Source organism: Tribolium madens, unplaced genomic scaffold (assembly GCF_015345945.1).
Source record: "Tribolium madens isolate multiple individuals breed KSU strain unplaced genomic scaffold, Tmad_KSU_1.1 Scaffold_71;HRSCAF=194;Tcas5.2_LG6, whole genome shotgun sequence".
Taxonomy (NCBI): Eukaryota; Metazoa; Arthropoda; class Insecta; order Coleoptera; family Tenebrionidae; genus Tribolium; species Tribolium madens.
The window spans coordinates 673848-679911 of record NW_025401041.1 but is presented as its reverse complement, the minus strand read 5'-3'; the positions used below and the strand labels follow the sequence as shown (position 1 = coordinate 679911).

At 35.1% G+C, this 6064-nt stretch overlaps 1 long non-coding RNA gene across 2 annotated transcripts; it reads right to left on the bottom strand.

Moving 5' to 3' along the window:
* Positions 1 to 728: 728 nt before the first annotated feature.
* On the bottom strand, positions 729 to 6045 carry LOC123008977. Of its 2 annotated transcripts, XR_006412992.1 has the most exons (7): positions 3603 to 6045; positions 3343 to 3548; positions 2958 to 3293; positions 2379 to 2906; positions 2102 to 2329; positions 1741 to 2016; positions 729 to 1682 (listed from the first exon to the last, which is right to left on the bottom strand). It is a non-coding gene; the product is annotated as an uncharacterized LOC123008977 (long non-coding RNA). The 2 variants fall into 2 exon arrangements; XR_006412991.1 differs by having other exon boundaries at positions 731 to 1682; positions 2379 to 3293.
* Positions 6046 to 6064: the final 19 nt, after the last annotated feature.

Genomic DNA, 6064 nt, shown 5'->3' with positions numbered 1-6064 from the left:
CCGTCGGCTGCAAAAATTTCTTTTACATTCACATGGGGAGATTTTTTTATTTCGATCAAATAGAGAAGACCTATACTTCGCGCGGCGAAGAGACGAAGTGATAGAAAGTTTGAAAGTGTGATTCACTCGATACAACGTAATGTCAGATTTGGTGCGCTTTTCGAAATACACCACACTGTGCTAATAACAAAGCACAACCCTGATGTGATAATCACTGCTTATTATTTTTAGCTTATGTTAAGGAGATCATTTGTGGTTACCCAATAACTTTTTGAGGATGTTTGCATGAAAAAAAAACGTTAATTTATCTTCATATTGTTGCGGACTCATAATTTTGGACATCAAATTTATGTCAGTTCAAAAGATGTGAATGTAAGCTATGCTTTATTGTCATCATGATTGAATTTGAAACTAAACTTTGACAGTTTTAGTTGAAATTTATTTTTGGTGTCGATTTTCTGAAACAATAATCCCAGCAATACGTGTTCAATAAATTATTTTGATTTATTGCCATTTTTTTTCTAGCTGTTATTACAAAAATTACAAAAACCGAAAGAGAGATTAGTTGGCCCGTTTTACATTTTTAAGTCATTTCTGTGTCCGCAATTGTATGAAGAGAGTTTAATATTTTTTTTATTTGATACTAAATTGTGTAGTTCATCAAATTTCTAATAATTTTGCAATTTTATATTTGTGTATTTCACTCTCGTTTGAAATTGGTTTCTCAGGTTGAAATAATAAAGAAAATTTTATAAAATATACATTTTTATTATTCAGACTGATCTGAGTCAGAATCTGTAGTTGATTCTGACTCATTTCCCAAATTTATTATTAATCGTTCAACCTGGGTTTCCATGATAAGATCGAATCTTCTTCTCTACACCATCCACATGACGAATACAGCCGTCACGTTGTTTAGTGCTTCCATGAACAACTCTTTGACATGGTTCAACTTAAAAGTTGTATTTTTCCTTGCCACCTCACCTTTGACCTGACTCCAAACCAATTCAATTGGGTTTAGTTCAGAATGGTAAGGTGGCATTCTCAGAACAATTCTATTTGAATTTCTGGCCAATTGATCAACAAAAGCGATGTTGTTAGATAGATGTTTATTCGCCTTTACTAATTGTAGCAGTTCGGCTTTGACCATATTCTTTTCGTATGGTATATTTTTTTGTGTTAACCAGTTTTGAATGTCTCTTTTTTTGGTCCCACTATTTAGAGATTTTTCCACTTTGCGACTATGGTATGACGCATTGTCTAACACAGTGATACTGTTTTCTTCTATACTTGGTAAAATATTTTGAAACCAATGTTCAAAAACCGTGGCATTCATTTCCTCGTGATAATCACCACTCTTTTTGGATTCAAATATCAGAAGCCCATTTCCTACCTATCCCTCGTCTGAACCCATATGTAAAATTATGAAGCGGCTTCCCTTTCCTGATGAATTCCTTAATCCAGTTGACAAACCAGTAATAAAGGCTTGTCTTGGGTTTGTTACTGTTGTGTTACACCACACTTTGGGTACTGTGTGTCCTGCGTTAATCCAGGTTTCATCTAAGTAATAAATTTTTCTATTTGCCTCCTTGTATTTTTTGATTTCCCGCAAATATTTTCTTCTCTATGCTATTATTTAATTTTGTTCTTTTAGTATGCTATTTCTTGGCCTTCCTTTGTATCTAAATAATAAAACAAACATTGTTTAACATACCCATATAAATAATTTCTTTAACTTACCGAAAGTTTAGTTCTTTGAGCAATATTTTCTATGAAGTCTTTTTCAAATGTGGTAGATCTTCACGTTCATGCAGAGCTTCATAAATTTTTTGTACTGTCGGTGGCTCATTTTTTAAGAAGAATGAATGCACTAGTCTTCGTAAAGAATTTTTGTCTTCTTCTGTGATGTTATCAAGTACTGATGATCTCAAACGGTATATTTTTTGGGGGGTCTAAATGAATGTTCGTTTTTATTGTACTTTTTTAAAATGCTGTACACACTAGAAACTGAGCTTCCTGTAATAAGAATAAATTTATAAAATTACAAGTACCTACGTAGATTTGGGAATAATCAATCAGATATATACTGTATGTGCCTTACTAATTTTAGATATCCACTTAGATCTTGAACGCCAATATAAACTCAATTATATCATTATTATTTATTTCTATTATTCAATTGTAACCAACGCTTTTATAGTTTCTCGTACATTTCGCAACAAAACCTTTTATTGAAATAGATGCGTTCTACTACTAATTCGTTCGATTTTGCAAAAAATATGCAAAAGTCGCACCACTCCAATCCACACAGAAGCATCTGGCTTTGCACCTGAAAATAATAATTATGACTGTCTTTTTTAATGTGGTACCAAACTTACGTCATTTTGCTTGCAGAAGTTTTTGGATTTGAGCGCCTCTTCCCATGTTGAATAATGCCATCTGGGCTTGTACCCATATATCACCAGCCCGCAGTCAAACACCTTGTTGCCCGTGTGTGTTGTGTACAGTACCCTGGCATTTGCTTCTTCTCGAATTCCATGCTGTACTGTACTGATACGCGATAAATCCTTCTGTTGCCACAATTTCAAAAAAAAAAAACTTTAGGTCTACCTCTTTTTTCCGTTGGGCCAACTCGCCAAAATGAGAAGTAGTAAACCTTTTTTGCTTTTGCAGAAACCATTTGCTGCAAAGTACTTGCTTGCGCGTTGAGCCTTCTACTGTTTGCGCTTGGTTAAAATTAAATGTCTTCCACTCTTCTATAACTATTGGTGGCTGGCTTAACAAAATATTTGCCGATAAAGCGCTTAAGCGTGGCTGTGTCTCTGGCATGGTTTGGGGCTGCACATCAGTGACACCCTCAGGTGCCACAGTTGCTGATTGTAATGCTTTAATCGTCATTTCGGGATCTGCAGTTCAAAATGTGGTCGCAATGCCTTCAATACCCTAAGTTGTACTACCCTCGTTGTATTTATCAAACAAATAGGCAAAGGAGATACTCGGGTTTACGTTTTAACTTTCCTGCCATTTCTTTTATATTTTGTGTTTTGCTGAGTCTCTCACACTTGCAGCATATTTTTGGTTCCCTGCTGCTACACTGAACTCTGGCCCCTTCTTGCTGTCCATTTTTTGTGATTTTACGAATGAAACATTCATAATATTTTCAAGTGGCTTGATCCATGCTATTGGCTTTTGGGTTACACTCAGTTTCTCTGGCATAATTCCTAACACCTCACGAAAGATCATGTCTTGCACTGTAGCCTAAAGCTACAACGTGATGGCATGATTCCGATAACCTGCAAATCCGATAGGTTATAATTTTGTTTTTAATATAAGAATACGTACCCAATTACACAGGAGCAATGGCTATTCCTCAACACTCACATTTCCACTCTTTACTTTAAACTTGAAACTAATTTGAGTGCTATTGCGTTTTTGTGTCTTTTTCTGACTGTGGTAGCATTTGGCCGCCTTTACTACCACATTGTTTTCGCTTTTACGAGTATGCGTCCACACGTCATGGAGGTAGCCCTCAACGAAGAATTTATAACCTAAGTAGAGAAACAGTCAGTCTTCAAAAACATGTGCATTGTTAGTTTGTTTACCTCGCGAAAACTTTTCTTGGATTGCTTCCGTTGATTTTAAAAATGTTTTTAGTTCATCAAACTCAAATTGCTGCAGCTTTTCCAAGCTTTTGGTCTACATACTTGCAGGAAACCACACGAAATACACAAAACGAAATACGAAACACTATAACCACGTGAGTACGCTAATATAAGCTGGTATAGTGTTGTTTGTGGATTTAGCGGTGGACATTCAGACAACCAACCTAAACACCATAGGTTACACATGAGTTTCACTGTTCATTTGTGATTGGGCCATTTCTTTTTCGCGGTTACAAATGGGGCGGAGGTGTCGCATGCGGTATCCTTAAAAAATTAGATGCAATGGGTCCATTAGGTTTAATCGCTTTCAAGTAGTCCTGATCTAACTTCGGCATCAATAGAAACATGCTTCGAATTGCATTTATTTTATTTTGGGGCAAACTTAATTTAGAATGTTTTTAAATGTAGTCGCAGGTAATCCTCCACGAGTGCTGCGGTAAAAGTCATGAAGCTGTTCCTGTTCTGTGGAATGCAGCTCTCACTCCAGCCAGAGAGTGATTTCCGAGATGTCAGGATGATCATTTAGAACCTTTTCCAAAATTTTGTGAACGGCGCTGGCAAAGTCGTTACCTCCTCTTCCTGTCATTATTTCGGGTCAAATTGCGCAGTAAACTTTATCTCAGTTGTCATTTTTTACGAACAGACATTTATTTTATCTTAAATAAACAGATAAAATTTAATTAACGTAAACATTTTATTTCAGGTCAAATGGGTATAAAAAAAGTTGACAATTTACTATTTGGCATTTAGAACAGGGTTCGGTTTTACTAAAGCGGTCATCGTATGTTTCCCATATATTACTATGTCACAAATAGTAGGCACTAAAATGACCTACTCCTACATTGGGGCCAACGTGCCGATTATGCCACGTAATGCATAGGTAATACTGTTGCCTAATTTTATTACATATGGAATTTCTTCCAACTTACAATCTAGTTCAAAAATTTTGCTATCGAAATTTAATGTCTACAAAAAAATGAGTTATTCCTACGACTATACGTTTTCTAAAAGCTAACTTTTTACATTTATTACAATGACTTACTTTTTCATTATCACACTCTTCTATAATTTTGTTTTTAACTTGACTAATATCGGAAACAGGGATTTCTAAACTAGATCTATATTTAATTTTATTTTATTTTACACTAACCACACACTCAGCTACAAACATTGTCTTGGGCGATGCAACCATTGAAATCTAATTGTGGTAATAAATTACCTATTTCCGTTATGACATTTAACTGCATTTTTGGATCGACTTATCAACCGTAGCATTTAAAATTAGCTCTTGAATAGCTTAGTTTTCAAACATAAGCTTTGCATAAAGTAAATAGGGCCCTGGAACCCAGCCCAATTAGCTAAGTTTGGAGATTGTGTAAATCGGATTTAAAAACGTTCATAATACAGAAAACTGATGAAGATGAAGGATCTGTTGCAATTTCTTGATATTGAAAAAATGTTAAAGATTTATCAATTACTTGTTTGCTTACACCTTTAGCTTTTTTTAATTAAATCGTTGTGTTTGCACACAATATGCTTTGGCACCGGTACCGTAAAAGAGTAGAATTGGTAAATCAGCATACTAATCTTTCATTTTACCAATAAGAGACGGTTTTATGCATATTATGAATATTTTGGTCTTCATAATTTGAAGTATCAAACCTATAAATATGTTCTTTAATGTCATCATATACTTTGTCCGTAAAAATTTCCAATACCAATGAATCCGTATCGGTATATAAAAGTTGAACATTATTCCTATATTTAACTTTCTGGAAATTGTAGAAAAAGTCATACATTAATGTTTTTTGGCGACCGGACTCACTCCTTCTCGTCTCACTACTTTACAATAATTTTTCTCATGACGCATACGCGATTGGCGCGTTGTAAATTGTTTATTACAATTTTCACACTGATGCATTTTCTAGAAAAAAATTTGTTGTTTTAATTAAACACGAAAAGCTTTCTTAAACATTTGCTGCCTTTAGTTACTATTCTTGAAAAAATTTCTAGTATTTTTTCAAAAATAGGTATCCGACAAGACTACGAGGAGGAGCAGCTCGCTTGCCATCGCGTTGTGGATAGTACAATCACAATAACTAAATTTTGAATCGCGACCAGATTAGATGTATTTGACATAGTAATAGGGATGGATGAGGAAACCACATTATTGATCCACCCCATCACAAGCTAAATTCATCAATAATTGTTATGAGTTATTAGCTCAGATGGGGAGGTGGGCAGAGGTGGAGAGAGATTTATGGGGAAGATCTGAGACAATACAGGAGTTGGTGGGTTGGTACTGTTTTTGGGCTGCTCTGCCTTACGTCATGTTGTTTTTAACTCTTCTTGGAGTTCTTCCTCCTCCGAAAGCGTCATATCATATTGCGTATTTGATGATG